This window comes from Heterodontus francisci, chromosome 40, assembly GCF_036365525.1.
Source record: "Heterodontus francisci isolate sHetFra1 chromosome 40, sHetFra1.hap1, whole genome shotgun sequence".
Taxonomy (NCBI): domain Eukaryota; kingdom Metazoa; phylum Chordata; class Chondrichthyes; order Heterodontiformes; family Heterodontidae; genus Heterodontus; species Heterodontus francisci.
In genome coordinates, this window is record NC_090410.1 from 4,454,606 (window position 1) to 4,475,751 (window position 21,146).

Here is a 21,146-nt window from a genome sequence, read left to right on the forward strand (position 1 = left end):
GGACTGGGGAGTGGAGATAGACTGGGCTTGGAGAGTGGAGATAGACTGGGCTTGGGGAGTGGAGATAGGGGAATGGGGCTAGACTGGGCCTGGGGAGTGGAGATAGGGGAATGGGGATAGACTGGGCCTGGGGAGTGGAGATAGACTGGGCTTGGGGAGTGGAGATAGGGGGATGGGGCTAGACTGGGCCTGGGGATTGGAGATAGACTGGGCCTGGGGAGTGGAGATAGGGGAATGGGGCTAGACGGGGCCTGTGGAGTGGAGATAAGGGAATGGGGCTAGACAGGGCCTGGGGAGTGGAGATAGACTGGGCCTGGGGAGTGAGATAGGGGAATGGGCTAGACGGGGCCTGTGGAGTGGAGATAGGGGAATGGGGCTAGACGGGGCCTGTGGAGTGGAGATAAGGGAATGGGGCTAGACAGGGCCTGGGGACTGGAGATAGACTGCGCCTGGGGAGTGGAGATTGCCTGGGCCTGGGGAGTGGAGATTGCCTGGGCCTGGGGAGTGGAGATTGGCTGGGCCTGGGGAGTGGAGATAGGCTGGGCCTGGGGAGAGGAGATAGCCTGGGCCTGGGGAGTGGTGATAGGGGAATGGGGCTTGACTGGGCCTGGGGAGAGGAGATAGGGGAATGGGGCTAGACGGGGCCTGTGGAGTGGAGATAGGGGAATGGGGCTAGACTGGGCCTGGGGAGTGGAGAGAGACTGGGCCTGGGGAGTGGAGATAGGGGGATGGGGCTAGACTGGGACTGGGGAGTGGAGATAGACTGGGCTTGGGGAGTGGAGATAGACTGGGCTTGGGGAGTGGAGATAGGCGAATGGGGATAGACTGGGCCTGGGGAGTGGAGATAGACTGGGCTTGGGGAGTGGTGATAGGGGAATGGGGCTAGACTGGGCCTGGGGAGTGGAGATAGACTGGGCCTGGGGAGTGGAGATGGGGGAATGGGGATAGACTGGGCCTGGGGAGTGGAGATAGACTGCGCCAGGGGAGTGGAGATAGGGGGATGGGGCTAGACTGGGACTGGGGAGTGGAGATAGACAGGGCTTGGGGAGTGGAGATGGACTGGGCTTGGGGAGTGGAGATAGGGGAATGGGGCGAGACTGGGCCTGGGGAGTGGAGATAGACTGGGCCTGGGGAGTGGAGATAGGGGATGGGGATAGACTGGGCCTGGGGAGTGGAGATAGACTGGGCTTGGGGAGTGGAGATAGGGGAATGGGGATAGACTGGGCCTGGGGAGTGGAGATAGACTGGGCCTGGGGAGTGGAGATAGACTGGGCCTGGAGTGTGGAGATTGGCTGGGCATGGGGAGTGGAGATAGACAGGGCCTGGGGAGTGGAGATAGGGGAATGTGGCTAGACGGGGCCTGTGGAGTGGAGATAGGGGAATGCGGCTAGACTGGGCCTGGGGAGTGGAGATAGACTGGGCCTGTGGAGTGGAGATAGGGGGATGGGGCTAGACTGGGACTGGGGAGTGGAGATAGACTGGGCTTGGGGAGTGGAGATAGACTGGGCTTGGGGAGTGGAGATAGGCGAATGGGGATAGACTGGGCCTGGGGACTGGAGATAGACTGGGCTTGGGGAGTGGTGATAGGGGAATGGGGCTAGACTGGGCCTGGGGAGTGGAGATAGACTGGGCCTGGGGAGTGGAGTTAGGGGAATGGGGCTAGACGGGGCCTGTGGAGTGGAGATAGGGGAATGGGGCTAGACTGGGCCTGGGGAGTGGAGATAGACTGGGCCAGGGGAGTGGAGATAGGGGGATGGGGCTAGCCTGGGACTGGGGAGTGGAGATAGACAGGGCTTGGGGAGTGGAGATGGACTGGGCTTGGGGAGTGGAGATAGGGGAATGGGGCTAGACTGGGCCTGGGGAGTGGAGATAGACTGGGCCTGGGGAGTGGAGATAGGGGAATGGGGATAGACTGGGCCTGGGGAGTGGAGATAGACTGGGCTTGGGGAGCGGAGATAGACTGGGCTTGGGGAGTCGAGATAGACTGGGCTAGGTGAGTGGAGATAGGGGAATGGGGATAGACTGGGCCTGGGGAGTGGAGATAGACTGGGCTTGGGGAGTGGAGATAGGGGAATGGGGATAGACTGGGCCTGGGGAGTGGAGATAGACTGGGCCTGGGGAGTGGAGATAGACTGGGCCTTGAGTGTGGAGATTGGCTGGGCCTGGGGAGTGGAGATAGACAGGGCCTGGGGAGTGGAGATAGGGGAATGGGGCTAGACGAGGCCTGTGGAGTGGAGATAGGGGAATGGGGCTAGACTGGGCCTGGGGAGTGGAGATAGACTGGGCTTGGAGAGTGGAGATAGGGGGATGGGGCTAGACTGGGACTGGGGAGTGGAGATAGACAGGGCTTGGGGAGTGGAGATAGACTGGGCTTGGGGAGTGGAGATAGGCGAATGGGGATAGACTGGGCCTGGGGAGTGGAGATGGACTGGGCTTGGGGAGTGGAGATAGGGGAATGGGGCTAGACTGGGCCTGGGGAGTGGAGATAGACTGGGCCTGGGGAGTGGAGATAGGGGAATGGGGATAGACTGGGCCTGGGGAGTGGAGATAGACTGGGCTTGGGGAGCGGAGATAGACTGGGCTTGGGGAGTCGAGATAGACTGGGCTAGGGGAGTGGAGATAGGGGAATGGGGATAGACTGGGCTTGGGGAGTGGAGATAGACTGGGCTTGGGGAGTGGAGATAGGGGAATGGGGATAGACTGGGCCTGGGGAGTGGAGATAGACTGGGCCTGGGGAGTGGAGATAGACTGGGCCTGGAGTGTGGAGATTGGCTGGGCCTGGGGAGTGGAGATAGACAGGGCCTGGGGAGTGGAGATAGGGGAATGGGGCTAGACGGGGCCTGTGGAGTGGAAATAGACGGGGCCTGGGGAGTGGAGATAGACTGGGCCTGGGGAATGGGGATAGACTGGGCCTGGGGAGTGGAGATAGACTGGTCCTGGGGAGTGGAGATTGCCTGGGCCTGGGGAGTGGAGATAGACTGGGCCTGGGGAGTGGAGGTAGGGGAATGGGGCTAGACGGGCACTGTGGAGTGGAGATAGGCGAATGGGGCGAGACTGGGCCTGGGGAGTGGAGATAGACTGGGCCTGGGGAGTGGAGATAGACTGGGCCTGGGGAGTTGGGATTGGCTGGGCCTGGGGAGTGGAGATAGACTGGGCCTGGGGAGTGGAGATAGACTGGGCCTGGGGAGTGGAGATAGGCTGGGCCTGGGGAGTGGAGATAGACTGGGCCTGGGGAGTAGAGATTGGCTGGGCCTGGGGAGTGGAGATAGGCTGGGACTGGGGAGTGGAGATAGGCTGGGCCTGGTGAGTGGAGATTGGCTGGGCCTGGGGAGTGGAGATTGGCTGGGCCTGGGGAATGGAGATAGGGGAATGGGGCTGGACTGGGCCTGGGGAGTGGAGATAGGGGAATGGGGCTAGACGGGGCCTGTGGAGTGGAGATAGGGGAATGGGGCTAGACTGGGCCTGGGGAGTGGAGATAGACTGGGCTTGGGGAGTGGAGATAGGGGGATGGGGCTAGACTGGGACTGGGGAGTGGAGATAGACTGGGCTTGGGGAGTGGAGATAGGAGATTGGGGCTAGACGGGGCCTGTGGAGTGGAGATGAGCAAATGGGGATAGACTGGGCCTGGGGAGTGGAGATAGACTGGGCTTGTGGAGTGGAGATAGGGGGATGCGGCTAGACTGGGCCTGGGGAGTGGAGATAGGGGAATGGGGTAAGACGGGGCCTGTGGAGTGGAGATAGAGGAATGGGGCTAGACGGGGCCTGTGGAGTGGAGATAGGTGAATGGGGCTAGACTGGGCCTAGGGAGTGGAGATAGACTGGGCTTGGGGAGTGGAGATAGGGGGATGGGGCTAGACTGGGACTGGGGAGTGGAGATCGACTGGGCCTGGGGAGTGGAGATAGGAGAATGGGGCTAGACGGGGCCTGTGGAGTGGAGATAAGCGAATGGGGATAGACTGGGCCTGGGGAGTGGAGATAGACTGGGCTTGGGGAGTGGAGATAGGGGGATGCGGCTAGACTGGGCCTGGGGACTGGAGATAGGGGAATGGGGCAAGACGGGGCCTGTGGAGTGGAGATAGGGGGATGGGGCTAGACTGGGACTGGGGAGTGGAGATAGACTGGGCTTGGAGAGTGGAGATAGACTGGGCTTGGGGAGTGGAGATAGGCGAATGGGGATAGACTGGGCCTGGGGAGTGGAGATAGACTGGGCTTGGGGAGTGAAGATAGGGGAATGGGGCTAGACTGGGCCTGGGGAGTGGAGATAGGGGAATGGGGATAGACTGGGCCTGGGGAGTGGAGATAGAGTGGGCTTGGGGAGTGGAGATAGGGGGATGGGGCTAGACTGGGCCTGGGGATTGGAGATAGACTGGGCCTGGGGAGTGGAGATAGGGGAATGGGGCTAGACGGGGCCTGTGGAGTGGAGATAAGGGAATGGGGCTAGACGGGGCCTGTGGAGTGGAGATAAGGGAATGGGGCTAGACAGGGCCTGGGGAGTGGAGATAGACTGGGCCTGGGGAGTGGAGATAGGGGAATGGGCTAGACGGGGCCTGTGGAGTGGAGATAGGGGAATGGGGCTAGACTGGGCCTGGGGAGTGGAGATAGACTGGGCCTGGGGAGTGGAGATATGTTTTGCTTGGGGAGTGGAGATAGGGTGGGCCTGGGGAGTGGAGATAGGTTGGGCCTGGGAATGGAGGTAGACTGGGCCTGGGGAGTGTAGATAGACTGGGCCTGGGGAGTGGAGATAGACTGGGCCTGGGGAGTGGAGATAGACTGGGCCTGGGGAGTGGAGATAGGTTGGGCTTGGAGATTGGAGATAGGTTGGGCTTGGGGAGTGGAGATAGGTTGGGCCTGGGGAGTGGAGATAGACTGGGCCACGGGAGTGGACATAATCTAGGCTTGGAGAGTGGAGATTGGCTGGGCCTGGGGAGTGGAGATAGACTGGGCCTGGGGAGTGGAGATAGGTTGGGCTTGGGGAGTGGAGATAGGTTGGGCCTGGGGAGTGGAGATAGACTGTGCCTGGGGAGTGGAGATAGTCTGGGCCTGGGGAGTGGAGATAGACTGGGCCTGGGGAGTGGAGATATGTTTTGCTTGGGGAGTGGAGATAGGTTGGGCCTGGGGAGTGGAGATAGGTTGGGCTTGGAGATTGGAGATAGGTTGGGCTTGGGGAGTGGAGATAGGTTGGGCCTGGGGAGTGGAGATAGACTGGGCCTCGGGAGTGGAGATAGACTGGGCTTGGAGAGTGGAGATTGGCTGGGCCTGGGGAGTGGAGATAGACTGGGCCTGGGGAGTGGAGATAGGTTGGGCTTGGGGAGTGGAGATAGGTTGGGCCTGGGGAGTGGAGATAGGTTGGGCCTGGGGAGTGGAGATAGACTGGGCCTGGGGAGTGGAGATAGTTTGGGCCTGGGGAGTGGAGATAGACTGGGCCTGGGGAGTGGAGATAGACTGGGCCTGTGGAGTGGAGATAGGTTGGGCTTGGAGATTGGAGATAGGTTGGGCTTGGGGAGTGGAGATAGGTTGGGCTTGGGGAGTGGAGATAGGTTGGGCCTGGGGAGTGGAGATAGACTGGGCCTCGGGAGTGGAGATAGACTGGGCTTGGAGAGTGGAGATTGGCTGGGCCTGGGGAGTGGAGATAGACTGGGCCTGGGGAGTGGAGATAGGTTGGGCTTGGGGAGTGGAGATAGGCTGGGCCTGGGGAGAGGAGATAGCCTGGGCCTGGGGAGTGGTGATAGGGGAATGGGGCTTGACTGGGCCTGGGGAGAGGAGATAGGGGAATGGGGCTAGACGGGGCCTGTGGAGTGGAGATAGGGGAATGGGGCTAGACTGGGCCTGGGGAGTGGAGATAGACTGGGCCTGGGGAGTGGAGATAGGGGGATGGGGCTAGACTGGGACTGGGGAGTGGAGATAGACTGGGCTTGGGGAGTGGAGATCGACTGGGCTTGGGGAGTGGAGATAGGCGAATGGGGATAGACTGGGCCTGGGGATTGGAGATAGACTGGGCTTGGGGAGTGGTGATAGGGGAATGGGGCTAGACTGGGCCTGGGGAGTGGAGATAGACTGGGCCAGGGGAGTGGAGATAGGGGGATGGGGCTAGACTGGGACTGGGGAGTGGAGATAGACAGGGCTTGGGGAGTGGAGATGGACTGGGCTTGGGGAGTGGAGATAGGGGAATGGGGCTAGACTGGGCCTGGGGAGTGGAGATAGACTGGGCCTGGGGAGTGGAGATAGGGGAATGGGGATAGACTGGGCCTGGGGAGTGGAGATAGTCTGGGCTTGGGGAGTGGAGATAGGGGAATGGGGATAGACTGGGCCTGGGGAGTGGAGATAGACTGGGCTTGGGGAGTGGAGATAGGGGAATGGGGATAGACTGGGCCTGGGGAGTGGAGATAGACTGGGCCTGGGGAGTGGAGATAGACTGGGCCTGGAGTGTGGAGATTGGCTGGGCCTGGGGAGTGGTGATAGACAGGGCCTGGGGAGTGGAGATAGGGGAATGGGGCTAGACGGGGCCTGGGGAGTGGAGATAGACTGGGCTTGGAGAGTGGAGATAGGGGGATGGGGCTAGACTGGGACTGGGGAGTGGAGATAGACAGGGCTTGGGGAGTGGAGATAGACTGGGCTTGGGGAGTGGAGATAGGCGAATGGGGATAGACTGGGCCTGGGGAGTGGAGATGGACTGGGCTTGGGGAGTGGAGATAGGGGAATGGGGCTAGACTGGGCCTGGGGAGTGGAGATAGACTGGGCCTGGGGAGTGGAGATAGGGGAATGGGGATAGACTGGGCCTGGGGAGTGGAGATAGACTGGGCTTGGGGAGCGGAGATAGACTGGGCTTGGGGAGTCGAGATAGACTGGGCTAGGGGAGTGGAGATAGGGGAATGGGGATAGACTGGGCCTGGGGAGTGGAGATAGACTGGGCTTGGGGAGTGGAGATAGGGGAATGGGGATAGACTGGGCCTGGGGAGTGGAGATAGACTGGGCCTGGGGAGTGGAGATAGACTGGGCCTGGAGTGTGGAGATTGGCTGGGCCTGGGGAGTGGAGATAGACAGGGCCTGGGGAGTGGAGATAGGGGAATGGGGCTAGACGGGGCCTGTGGAGTGGAAATAGACGGGGCCTGGGGAGTGGAGATAGACTGGGCCTGGGGAATGGGGATAGACTGGGCCTGGGGAGTGGAGATAGACTGGGCCTGGGGAGTGGAGATAGACTGGTCCTGGGGAGTGGAGATTGCCTGGGCCTGGGGAGTGGAGATAGACTGGGCCTGGGGAGTGGAGGTAGGGGAATGGGGCTAGACGGGCACTGTGGAGTGGAGATAGGCGAATGGGGCGAGACTGGGCCTGGGGAGTGGAGATAGACTGGGCCTGGGGAGTGGAGATAGACTGGACCTGGGGAGTTGGGATTGGCTGGGCCTGGCGAGTGGAGATAGACTGGGCCTGGGGAGTGGAGATAGGCTGGGCCTGGGGAGTGGAGATAGACTGGGCCTGGGGAGTAGAGATTGGCTGGGCCTGGGGAGTGGAGATAGGCTGGGACTGGGGAGTGGAGATAGGCTGGGCCTGGGGAGTGGAGATAGCCTGGGCCTGGGGAGTGGAGATTGGCTGGGCCTGGGGAGTGGAGATTGGCTGGGCCTGGGGAATGGAGATAGGGGAATGGGGCTAGACTGGGCCTGGGGAGTGGAGATAGGGGAATGGGGCTAGACGGGGCCTGTGGAGTGGAGATAGGGGAATGGGGCTAGACTGGGCCTGGGGAGTGGAGATAGACTGGGCTTGGGGAGTGGAGGTAGGGGGATGGGGCTAGAGTGGGACTGGGGAGTGGAGATAGACTGGGCCTGGGGAGTGGAGATAGGGGGATGTGGCTAGACTGGGACTGGGGAGTGGAGATCGACTGGGCCTGGGGAGTGGAGATAGGAGAATGGGGCTAGACGGGGCCTGTGGAGTGGAGATAAGCGAATGGGGATAGACTGGGCCTGGGGAGTGGAGATAGACTGGGCTTGGGGAGTGGAGATAGGGGGATGCGGCTAGACTGGGCCTGGGGACTGGAGATAGGGGAATGGGGCAAGACGGGGCCTGTGGAGTGGAGATAGGGGGATGGGGCTAGACTGGGACTGGGGAGTGGAGATAGACTGGGCTTGGAGAGTGGAGATAGACTGGGCTTGGGGAGTGGAGATAGGCGAATGGGGATAGACTGGGCCTGGGGAGTGGAGATAGACTGGGCTTGGGGAGTGAAGATAGGGGAATGGGGCTAGACTGGGCCTGGGGAGTGGAGATAGGGGAATGGGGATAGACTGGGCCTGGGGAGTGGAGATAGAGTGGGCTTGGGGAGTGGAGATAGGGGGATGGGGCTAGACTGGGCCTGGGGATTGGAGATAGACTGGGCCTGGGGAGTGGAGATAGGGGAATGGGGCTAGACGGGGCCTGTGGAGTGGAGATAAGGGAATGGGGCTAGACAGGGCCTGGGGAGTGGAGATAGACTGGGCCTGGGGAGTGGAGATAGGGGAATGGGCTAGACGGGGCCTGTGGAGTGGAGATAGGGGAATGGGGCTAGACTGGGCCTGGGGAGTGGAGATAGACTGGGCCTGGGGAGTGGAGATATGTTTTGCTTGGGGAGTGGAGATAGGGTGGGCCTGGGGAGTGGAGATAGGTTGGGCCTGGGAATGGAGGTAGACTGGGCCTGGGGAGTGTAGATAGACTGGGCCTGGGGAGTGGAGATAGACTGGGCCTGGGGAGTGGAGATAGACTGGGCCTGGGGAGTGGAGATAGGTTGGGCTTGGAGATTGGAGATAGGTTGGGCTTGGGGAGTGGAGATAGGTTGGGCCTGGGGAGTGGAGATAGACTGGGCCACGGGAGTGGACATAAACTAGGCTTGGAGAGTGGAGATTGGCTGGGCCTGGGGAGTGGAGATAGACTGGGCCTGGGGAGTGGAGATAGGTTGGGCTTGGGGAGTGGAGATAGGTTGGGCTTGGGGAGTGGAGATAGGTTGGGCCTGGGGAGTGGAGATAGACTGTGCCTGGGGAGTGGAGATAGACTGGGCCTGGGGAGTGGAGATAGACTGGGCCTGGGGAGTGGAGATATGTTTTGCTTGGGGAGTGGAGATAGGTTGGGCCTGGGGAGTGGAGATAGGTTGGGCTTGGAGATTGGAGATAGGTTGGGCTTGGGGAGTGGAGATAGGTTGGGCCTGGGGAGTGGAGATAGACTGGGCCTCGGGAGTGGAGATAGACTGGGCTTGGAGAGTGGAGATTGGCTGGGCCTGGGGAGTGGAGATAGACTGGGCCTGGGGAGTGGAGATAGGTTGGGCTTGGGGAGTGGAGATAGGTTGGGCCTGGGGAGTGGAGATAGACTGTGCCTGGGGAGTGGAGATAGGGGAATGGGGCTGGACTGGGCCTGGGGAGTGGAGATAGGTTGGGCCTAGGGAGTGGAGATAGACTGGGCCTGGGGAGTGGAGATAGTTTGGGCCTGGGGAGTGGAGATAGACTGGGCCTGGGGAGTGGAGATAGACTGGGCCTGTGGAGTGGAGATAGGTTGGGCTTGGAGATTGGAGATAGGTTGGGCTTGGGGAGTGGAGATAGGTTGGGCTTGGGGAGTGGAGATAGGTTGGGCCTGGGGAGTGGAGATAGACTGGGCCTCGGGAGTGGAGATAGACTGGGCTTGGAGAGTGGAGATTGGCTGGGCCTGGGGAGTGGAGATAGACTGGGCCTGGGGAGTGGAGATAGGTTGGGCTTGGGGAGTGGAGATAGGCTGGGCCTGGGGAGAGGAGATAGCCTGGGCCTGGGGAGTGGTGATAGGGGAATGGGGCTTGACTGGGCCTGGGGAGAGGAGATAGGGGAATGGGGCTAGACGGGGCCTGTGGAGTGGAGATAGGGGAATGGGGCTAGACTGGGCCTGGGGAGTGGAGATAGACTGGGCCTGGGGAGTGGAGATAGGGGGATGGGGCTAGACTGGGACTGGGGAGTGGAGATAGACTGGGCTTGGGGAGTGGAGATCGACTGGGCTTGGGGAGTGGAGATAGGCGAATGGGGATAGACTGGGCCTGGGGATTGGAGATAGACTGGGCTTGGGGAGTGGTGATAGGGGAATGGGGCTAGACTGGGCCTGGGGAGTGGAGATAGACTGGGCCTGGGGAGTGGAGATGGGGGAATGGGGATAGACTGGGCCTGGGGAGTGGAGATAGACTGGGCCAGGGGAGTGGAGATAGGGGGATGGGGCTAGACTGGGCTTGGGGAGCGGAGATAGACTGGGCTTGGGGAGTCGAGATAGACTGGGCTAGGGGAGTGGAGATAGACTGGGCCTGGGGAGTGGAGATAGACTGGGCCTGGAGTGTGGAGATTGGCTGGGCCTGGGGAGTGGAGATAGACAGGGCCTGGGGAGTGGAGATAGGGGAATGGGGCTAGACGGGGCCTGTGGAGTGGAGATAGGGGAATGGGGCTAGACTGGGCCTGGGGAGTGGAGATAGACTGGGCCTGGAGAGTGGAGATAGGGGGATGGGGCTAGACTGGGACTGGGGAGTGGAGATAGACAGGGCTTGGGGAGTGGAGATAGACTGGGCCTGGGGAGTGGAGATAGGCGAATGGGGATAGACTGGGCCTGGGGAGTGGAGATGGACTGGGCTTGGGGAGTGGAGATAGGGGAATGGGGCTAGACTGGGCCTGGGGAGTGGAGATAGACTGGGCCTGGGGAGTGGAGATAGGGGAATGGGGATAGACTGGGCCTGGGGAGTGGAGATAGACTGGGCTTGGGGAGCGGAGATAGACTGGGCTTGGGGAGTCGAGATAGACTGGGCTAGGTGAGTGGAGATAGGGGAATGGGGATAGAATGGGCCTGGGGAGTGGAGATAGACTGGGCTTGGGGAGTGGAGATAGGGGAATGGGGATAGACTGGGCCTGGGGAGTGGAGATAGACTGGGCCTGGGGAGTGGAGATAGACTGGGCCTGGAGTGTGGAGATTGGCTGGGCCTGGGGAGTGGAGATAGACAGGGCCTGGGGAGTGGAGATAGGGGAATGGGGCTAGACGGGGCCTGTGGAGTGGAGATAGGGGAATGGGGCTAGACTGGGCCTGGGGAGTGGAGATAGACTGGGCTTGGAGAGTGGAGATAGGGGGATGGGGCTAGACTGGGACTGGGGAGTGGAGATAGACAGGGCTTGGGGAGTGGAGATAGACTGGGCTTGGGGAGTGGAGATAGGCGAATGGGGATAGACTGGGCCTGGGGAGTGGAGATGGACTGGGCTTGGGGAGTGGAGATAGGGGAATGGGGCTAGACTGGGCCTGGGGAGTGGAGATAGACTGGGCCTGGGGAGTGGAGATAGGGGAATGGGGATAGACTGGGCCTGGGGAGTGGAGATAGACTGGGCTTGGGGAGCGGAGATAGACTGGGCTTGGGGAGTCGAGATAGACTGGGCTAGGGGAGTGGAGATAGGGGAATGGGGATAGACTGGGCCTGGGGAGTGGAGATAGACTGGGCTTGGGGAGTGGAGATAGGGGAATGGGGATAGACTGGGCCTGGGGAGTGGAGATAGACTGGGCCAGGGGAGTGGAGATAGACTGGGCCTGGAGTGTGGAGATTGGCTGGGCCTGGGGAGTGGAGATAGACAGGGCCTGGGGAGTGGAGATAGGGGAATGGGGCTAGACGGGGCCTGTGGAGTGGAAATAGACGGGGCCTGGGGAGTGGAGATAGACTGGGCCTGGGGAATGGGGATAGACTGGGCCTGGGGAGTGGAGATAGACTGGGCCTGGGGAGTGGAGATAGACTGGTCCTGGGGAGTGGAGATTGCCTGGGCCTGGGGAGTGGAGATAGACTGGGCCTGGGGAGTGGAGGTAGGGGAATGGGGCTAGACGGGCACTGTGGAGTGGAGATAGGCGAATGGGGCGAGACTGGGCCTGGGGAGTGGAGATAGACTGGGCCTGGGGAGTGGAGATAGACTGGGCCTGGGGAGTTGGGATTGGCTGGGCCTGGCGAGTGGAGATAGACTGGGCCTGGGGAGTGGAGATAGGCTGGGCCTGGGGAGTGGAGATAGACTGGGCCTGGGGAGTAGAGATTGGCTGGGCCTGGGGAGTGGAGATAGGCTGGGACTGGGGAGTGGAGATAGGCTGGGCCTGGGGAGTGGAGATAGCCTGGGCCTGGGGAGTGGAGATTGGCTGGGCCTGGGGAGTGGAGATTGGCTGGGCCTGGGGAATGGAGATAGGGGAATGGGGCTAGACTGGGCCTGGGGAGTGGAGATAGGGGAATGGGGCTAGACGGGGCCTGTGGAGTGGAGATAGGGGAATGGGGCAAGACTGGGCCTGGGGAGTGGAGATAGACTGGGCTTGGGGAGTGGAGGTAGGGGGATGGGGCTAGACTGGGACTGGGGAGTGGAGATAGACTGGGCCTGGGGAGTGGAGATAGGAGATTGGGGCTAGACGGGGCCTGTGGAGTGGAGATGAGCAAATGGGGATAGACTGGGCCTGGGGAGTGGAGATAGACTGGGCTTGTGGAGTGGAGATAGGGGGATGCGGCTAGACTGGGCCTGGGGAGTGGAGATAGGGGAATGGGGTAAGACGGGGCCTGTGGAGTGGAGATAGGGGAATGGGGCTAGACGGGGCCTGTGGAGTGGAGATAGGGGAATGGGGCTAGACTGGGACTGGGGAGTGGAGATAGACTGGGCCTGGGGAGTGGAGATAGACTGGGCTTGGGGAGTGGAGATAGGGGGATGGGGCTAGACTGGGACTGGGGAGTGGAGATAGACTGGGCCTGGGGAGTGGAGATAGGAGAATGGGGCTAGACGGGGCCTGTGGAGTGGAGATAAGCGAATGGGGATAGACTGGGCCTGGGGAGTGGAGATAGACTGGGCTTGGGGAGTGGAGATAGGGGGATGCGGCTAGACTGGGCCTGGGGACTGGAGATAGGGGAATGGGGCAAGACGGGGCCTGTGGAGTGGAGATAGTGGGATGGGGCTAGACTGGGACTGGGGAGTGGAGATAGACTGGGCTTGGAGAGTGGAGATAGACTGGGCTTGGGGAGTGGAGATAGGCGAATGGGGATAGACTGGGCCTGGGGAGTGGAGATAGACTGGGCTTGGGGAGTGGAGATAGGGGAATGGGGCTAGACTGGGCCTGGGGAGTGGAGATAGGGGAATGGGGATAGACTGGGCCTCGGGAGTGGAGATAGACTGGGCTTGGAGAGTGGAGATTGGCTGGGCCTGGGGAGTGGAGATAGACTGGGCCTGGGGAGTGGATATAGGTTGGGCTTGGGGAGTGGAGATAGGTTGGGCCTGGGGAGTGGAGATAGACTGTGCCTGGGGAGTGGAGATAGGGGAATGGGGCTGGACTGGGCCTGGGGAGTGGAGATAGGTTGGGCTTGGGGAGTGGAGATAGACTGGGCCTGGGGAGTGGAGATAGGTTGGGCCTGGGGAGTGGAGATAGACTGGGCCTGGGGAGTGGAGATAGACTGGGCCTGTGGAGTGGAGATAGGTTGGGCCTGGGGAGTTGAGATAGGTTGGGCCTGGGGAGTTGAGATAGGTTGGGCCTGGGGAGTGGAGATAGACTGGGCCTGTGGAGTGGAGATAGGTTGGGTCTGGGGAGTGGAGATAGACTGGGCCTGGGGAGTGGAGATAGGGGAATGGGGCTGGACTGGGCCTGGGGAGTGGAGATAGGTTGGGCTTGGGGAGTGGAGATAGACTGGGCCTGGGGAGTGGAGATAGGTTGGGCCTGGGGAGTGGAGATAGACTGGGCCTGGGGAGTGGAGATAGTTTGGGCCTGGGGAGTGGAGATAGACTGGGCCTGTGGAGTGGAGATAGGTTGGGCCTGGGGAGTGGAGATAGGTTGGGCCTGGGGAGTGGAGATAGGTTGGGCCTGGGGAGTGGAGATAGACTGGGCCTGTGGAGTGGAGATAGGTTGGGCCTGGGGAGTGGAGATAGACTGGGCCTGGGGAGTGGAGATAGGTTGAGCCTGGGGAGTGGAGATAGGTTGGGCTTGGGGAGTGGAGATAGACTGGGCCTGGGGAGTGGAGATAGGGGAATGGGGCTAGACTGGGCCTGGGGAGTGGAGATTGGCTGGGCCTGGGGAGTGGAGATAGGTTGGGCTTGCGGAGTGGAGATAGGTTGTGCCTGGGGAGTGGAGATAGACTGGGCCTGGGGAGTGGAGATAGGGGAATGGGGCTCGACTGGGCCTGGGGAGTGGAGATAGGGGAATGGGGCTAGACTGGGCCTGGGGAGTGGAGATAGGCTGGGCCTGGGGAGTGGAGATAGACTGGGCCTGGGGAGTGGAGATAGGGGAATGGGGCTGGACTGGGCCTGGGGAGTGGAGATAGGTTGGGCTTGGGGAGTGGAGATAGACTGGGCCTGGGGAGTGGAGATAGGTTGGGCCTGGGGAGTGGAGATAGACTGGGCCTGGGGAGTGGAGATAGTTTGGGCCTGGGGAGTGGAGATAGACTGGGCCTGTGGAGTGGAGATAGGTTGGGCCTGGGGAGTGGAGATAGGTTGGGCCTGGGGAGTGGAGATAGACTGGGCCTGTGGAGTGGAGATAGGTTGGGCCTGGGGAGTGGAGATAGACTGGGCCTGGGGAGTGGAGATAGGTTGAGCCTGGGGAGTGGAGATAGACTGGGCTTGGGGAGTGGAGGTAGGGGGATGGGGCTAGACTGGGACTGGGGAGTGGAGATAGACTGGGCCTGGGGAGTGGAGATAGGAGATTGGGGCTAGACGGGGCCTGTGGAGTGGAGATGAGCAAATGGGGATAGACTGGGCCTGGGGAGTGGAGATAGACTGGGCTTGTGGAGTGGAGATAGGGGGATGCGGCTAGACTGGGCCTGGGGAGTGGAGATAGGGGAATGGGGTAAGACGGGGCCTGTGGAGTGGAGATAGAGGAATGGGGCTAGACGGGGCCTGTGGAGTGGAGATAGGGGAATGGGGCTAGACTGGGACTGGGGAGTGGAGATAGACTGGGCCTGGGGAGTGGAGATAGACTGGGCTTGGGGAGTGGAGATAGGGGGATGGGGCTAGACTGGGACTGGGGAGTGGAGATAGACTGGGCCTGGGGAGTGGAGATAGGAGAATGGGGCTAGACGGGGCCTGTGGAGTGGAGATAAGCGAATGGGGATAGACTGGGCCTGGGGAGTGGAGATAGACTGGGCTTGGGGAGTGGAGATAGGGGGATGCGGCTAGACTGGGCCTGGGGACTGGAGATAGGGGAATGGGGCAAGACGGGGCCTGTGGAGTGGAGATAGTGGGATGGGGCTAGACTGGGACTGGGGAGTGGAGATAGACTGGGCTTGGAGAGTGGAGATAGACTGGGCTTGGGGAGTGGAGATAGGCGAATGGGGATAGACTGGGCCTGGGGAGTGGAGATAGACTGGGCTTGGGGAGTGGAGATAGGGGAATGGGGCTAGACTGGGCCTGGGGAGTGGAGATAGGGGAATGGGGATAGACTGGGCCTCGGGAGTGGAGATAGACTGGGCTTGGAGAGTGGAGATTGGCTGGGCCTGGGGAGTGGAGATAGACTGGGCCTGGGGAGTGGATATAGGTTGGGCTTGGGGAGTGGAGATAGGTTGGGCCTGGGGAGTGGAGATAGACTGTGCCTGGGGAGTGGAGATAGGGGAATGGGGCTGGACTGGGCCTGGGGAGTGGAGATAGGTTGGGCTTGGGGAGTGGAGATAGACTGGGCCTGGGGAGTGGAGATAGGTTGGGCCTGGGGAGTGGAGATAGACTGGGCCTGGGGAGTGGAGATAGACTGGGCCTGTGGAGTGGAGATAGGTTGGGCCTGGGGAGTTGAGATAGGTTGGGCCTGGGGAGTTGAGATAGGTTGGGCCTGGGGAGTGGAGATAGACTGGGCCTGTGGAGTGGAGATAGGTTGGGTCTGGGGAGTGGAGATAGACTGGGCCTGGGGAGTGGAGATAGGGGAATGGGGCTGGACTGGGCCTGGGGAGTGGAGATAGGTTGGGCTTGGGGAGTGGAGATAGACTGGGCCTGGGGAGTGGAGATAGGTTGGGCCTGGGGAGTGGAGATAGACTGGGCCTGGGGAGTGGAGATAGTTTGGGCCTGGGGAGTGGAGATAGACTGGGCCTGTGGAGTGGAGATAGGTTGGGCCTGGGGAGTGGAGATAGGTTGGGCCTGGGGAGTGGAGATAGGTTGGGCCTGGGGAGTGGAGATAGACTGGGCCTGTGGAGTGGAGATAGGTTGGGCCTGGGGAGTGGAGATAGACTGGGCCTGGGGAGTGGAGATAGGTTGAGCCTGGGGAGTGGAGATAGGTTGGGCTTGGGGAGTGGAGATAGACTGGGCCTGGGGAGTGGAGATAGGGGAATGGGGCTAGACTGGGCCTGGGGAGTGGAGATTGGCTGGGCCTGGGGAGTGGAGATAGGTTGGGCTTGCGGAGTGGAGATAGGTTGTGCCTGGGGAGTGGAGATAGACTGGGCCTGGGGAGTGGAGATAGGGGAATGGGGCTCGACTGGGCCTGGGGAGTGGAGATAGGGGAATGGGGCTAGACTGGGCCTGGGGAGTGGAGATAGGCTGGGCCTGGGGAGTGGAGATAGACTGGGCCTGGGGAGTGGAGATAGGGGAATGGGGCTGGACTGGGCCTGGGGAGTGGAGATAGGTTGGGCTTGGGGAGTGGAGATAGACTGGGCCTGGGGAGTGGAGATAGGTTGGGCCTGGGGAGTGGAGATAGACTGGGCCTGGGGAGTGGAGATAGTTTGGGCCTGGGGAGTGGAGATAGACTGGGCCTGTGGAGTGGAGATAGGTTGGGCCTGGGGAGTGGAGATAGGTTGGGCCTGGGGAGTGGAGATAGACTGGGCCTGTGGAGTGGAGATAGGTTGGGCCTGGGGAGTGGAGATAGACTGGGCCTGGGGAGTGGAGATAGGTTGAGCCTGGGGAGTGGAGATAGGTTGGGCTTGGGGAGTGGAGATAGACTGGGCCTGGGGAGTGGAGATAGGGGAATGGGGCTAGACTGGTCCTGGGGAGTGGAGATTGGCTGGGCCTGGGGAGTGGAGATAGGTTGGGCTTGGGGAGTGGAGATAGGTTGGGCCTGGGGAGTGGAGATAGACTGGGCCTGGGGAGTGGAGATAGGGGAATGGGGCTCGACTGGGCCTTGGGAGTGGAGATAGGCTGGGCCTGGGGAGTGGAAATTGGCTCGGCCCGGGGAGTGGAGATAGGTTGGGCTTGGGGAGTGGAGATTGGCTGGGCCTGGGGAGTGGAGAAAGGCTGGGCCTGGGGAGTGGAGATAGGGGAATGGGGCTAGACTGGGCCTGGGGAGTGGAGATAGGGGAATGGGGCTAGACTGGGCCTGGGGAGTGGAGATAGGCTGGGCCTGGGGAGTGGAGATAGGCTGGGCCTGGGGAGTGGAGATATGCTGGGCCTGGGGAGTGGAGATAGGTTGGGCCTGGGGAGTGGAGATAGACTGGGCATGGGAGTGGAGATAGACTGGGCCTGGGGTGGAGATAGGGGAATGGGGCTAGACTGGGCCTGGGGAGTGGAGATAGGCTGGGCCTGGGGAGTGGAGATAGGGGAATGGGGCTAGACTGGGCCTGGGGAGTGGAAATAGGTTGGGCTTAGGGAGTGGAGATAGGGGAATGGGGCTTGACTGGGTCTGGGGAGTGGAGATAGGTTGGGCCTGGGGAGTGGAGATAGACGGGGCCTGGGGAGTCGAGATAGGTTGGGCCTGGGGAGTGGAGATAGACTGGGCCTGTGGAGATAGGTTGGGCCTGGGGAGTGGAGATAGACTGGGCCTGGGGAGTGGAGATAGGTTGGGCCTGGGGAGTGGAGATAGGTTGGGCTTGGGGAGTGTGATAGGTTGGGCCTGGGGAGTGGAGATAGACTGCGCCTGGGGAGTGGAGATCGGGGAATGGGGCTAGACTGGGCCTGGGGAGTGGAGATAGACTGGGCTTGGGGAGTAGAGGGACTGGGCCTGGGGAGTGGAGATAGGGGAATGGGGCTAGACTGGGCCTGGGGAGTGGAGATTGGCTGGGCCTGGGTAGTGGAGATAGGTTGGTCTTGGGGAGTGGAGGTAGGTTGGGCCTGGGGAGTGGAGATAGACTGGGCCTGGGTAGTGGAGATAGGGGAATGGGGCTAGACTGGGCCTGGGGAGTGGAGATAGGCTCGGCTTTGGGAGTGGAGATTGGCTGGGCCTGGGGAGTGGAGATAGGCTGGGCCTGGGGAGTGGAGATAGGGGAATGGGGCTAGACTGGGCCTGGGGAGTGGAGATAGGTGAATGGGGCTAGACTGGGCCTGGGGAGTGGAGATAGGCTTGGCCTGGCTAGTGGACATATGCTGGGCCTGGGGAGTGGAGATAGACTGGGCCTGGGAGTGGAGATAGACTGGGCCTGGGGAGTGGAGATATGCTGGGCCTGGGGAGTGGAGATATGCTGGGCCTGGGGAGTGGAGATATGCTGGGCCTGGGGAGTGGAGATATGCTGGGCCTGGGGAGTGGAGATATGCTGGGCCTGGGGAGTGGAGATAGACTGGGCCTGGGAGTGGAGATAGACTGGGCCTGGGGAGTGGAGATATGCTGGGCCTGGGGAGTGGAGATAGACTGGGCCTGGGAGTGGAGATTGACTGGGCCTGGGAGTGGAGATTGACTGGCCTTGGGAGAGGAGATAGGGGAATGGGGCTAGATTGGGCCTGGGGAGTGGAGATAAGGGAATGGGGCTAGACACGGCCTGTGGAGAGGGACTAGATTTGGACTAGATTTTTTCTGATATATCACTCACTGTTGCATTCTCCTGCTTGCTATTTTCCTGGAAGCAGAGCCAAGTTGAATTTGGCAGCTCAAACCCTCCATGCGAAACTGTATGGAAGGTGTTGACAGAGCAATAATTGGGGGATTATCACTTGAAGTGCAGGCCGTGGGAGAAATACATAGTTGTTATTGAGAGATTGACAGCTCAATAACATTCAAAGAAGAATTGAGGCACTGTCGTTTGATATCCCATTGCATCACCATTGACATGTTGATGGATTTGATCATTTCTTTCATCGAAACACTGTCACTGACTCACTAACGGCAGGACCAATGTGTAGATACATGTGTGGACCAATACTGGCAAATTTTATGAGCAAAGCAAGGACACAATTTAATCAGAGTTTATTCAATGTTACAGTCACAGCTACATCCAGATTTATAGGGGAACCTCACCATCAAGCTCCACCTCTTTAAAACTGCACTAATTATTTTTGAATCATGGGTGGTATGTCTTTATCTCCAATGCCTGCGGCGTAAGTTGGTGAAGCCAGTCACTGCACATTTCAGTGCCCTTGTGGAATGAAGTTGAACAAAAATCTACCCCATGTTTTACAGTAGTGTCAGAGGCCATCTCACCAATAACCCCTTGTGTCAGCTCTGAATCTCACTCCCACCCCTCGCCCTCTGCCTATCCCCCCAACACCCCACCCCAGGTTTAATTTTTTTTCTTTTTCTAATATTTATCTATTTCTCTTTTTAAAAGATATTATGGATTTTTTTCTGATATATCACTGGTTAGGCCTCAGCTGGAGTATTGTGGACAAGTCTGGGCAGTTCAGAAACAGGGGAGGTCTACCAGGATTCTCCTAGGGATGAGGGACTTGGGTTAGGAGGAGCAGTTGGAAATGTTAGGACTGTCCTCCATGGAACACAGAAGGTTAAGAGGTGAATTGAGGTTTTTAAGATGAGGGGTTTTGACAGGGCAAATCGAGAAAAACTATTCCATCTGTAGAATGAGTCAATAACCAGAGAGCATAGATTCAAAATCATTGGCAAAAGATCTCGAGGGAGATGAGGAGAAATGGTTTCACTCCGAGGACTGTTGGGATCTGGAACTTTCAACCTGAAAAGATGGTGGAAACTGATTCCAGCTCAAAATAATTTAAAAAGAGAGTTGGGCAGGTACTTGACGAAGAGAAACTTCGAGTTACGGACAAAAAACCCAACGTGTGGGACTAAGTAGGAGAGCTCTTTCAAAGACCCAGCACATGACCATCTCCTGTGCTGGACCTTGCTATGCTTCTATGATCTTTGGCTCCTTCATTGTTTCTGGGTGAACACTCCCTGAAACCTCTCGCTTCAGTTTATTTTTTGGTGCTAATCTTTAAATTTATAGCAGTTCACCAGCCTATGAAAATAGTTTCTTCTCATTTACCTCTGAGTTTTTAATCCTTCCATCCGGACCCCTCTTAACTTTTAATGCTCTAAAGAAACCATCTTCTGTAGACTCTTATAATTCCCTTTTTGAAACTCTTGCAGGAAGCAAATAGTCAGGATAAAACAAGAAAGACACATTTATATAGCACCTTTTTCGACCTTAGGATGTCCAAAAGCACTACAAGCAATGAAATACTTTTGAAGTGTACTCTCTGTTCTAATGCAGGAAACATGGCAGCCAATTTGAGCACAGCACGATCCCACAAACAGCACTGTGATAATTATAGGATAATCTATTTTTTGATGATGTTGGTTGAGGGATAAATATTGGCCAGGACACTGGGGAGAAATCCCCTGCTCTTCTTTGAAATAGAACCATCAGAATTTTTATGTACACCTGACAGGGCCTCAGTTTAACATCTCATCGTAAAGACAGCACCTCTGACAGTGCAGCACTCCCTCAGTACAGCAGTGGGAGCGGCAGCCTGGATTATGTGCCGAGCTCCCTAGATTGGGGTTTGAACCCTCAACCTCCTGATTCTGAGGTAAGAGTGGAGTAAAAGTAAGAGAGAAGGAAATGTTAGAGGTTTTGGGTGTGAGTAGGGTCTTCCATGACAGTGCTCAAGATAATCTATGAACCTATATATTTACAGTTTATGTTGATGCACCTTCCTATTCAGATATCAAACAGTATTTAATGCAAATTTCTGTGCCACTCCTTAAAACCAAATCACGAAGAAAAGAAGAAGTCATTTTCTACGTACAAAAAAACATTTCAGGAGCAGAAAGTACCAGAGACACAATATTTAGAGACTTTTAATTGATCTTCACACAAACTCGCCCAGTGTTGACATGGGGTGAATTATATGTCGTAGCCTTTTAAAGGAACATTAACTTACAAGTTAGCAGCAGGATAACACATTGTCGTTTGTAATGATCCTTTAGCTAACCAACTCATGCACTGACTTAACATGAGCAATGCCGTGAGAGGGGGTTGCAAGTCTGTGCATGTATAAATACGGATATGGTTCTGCATCTAATGAGTGTTTGTCACACTTCCAAATATCCAAAAAAGTATTGAAGTTGGG

General features: G+C 59.0%; 1 protein-coding gene across 1 annotated transcript in view; it reads left to right on the forward strand.

The window, feature by feature from the left end:
* The window catches only part of xgb (x globin), a 94,327-nt gene that overhangs the window by 59,975 nt on the left and 13,206 nt on the right, over positions 1-21,146 (forward strand). The window lies entirely within an intron of this gene.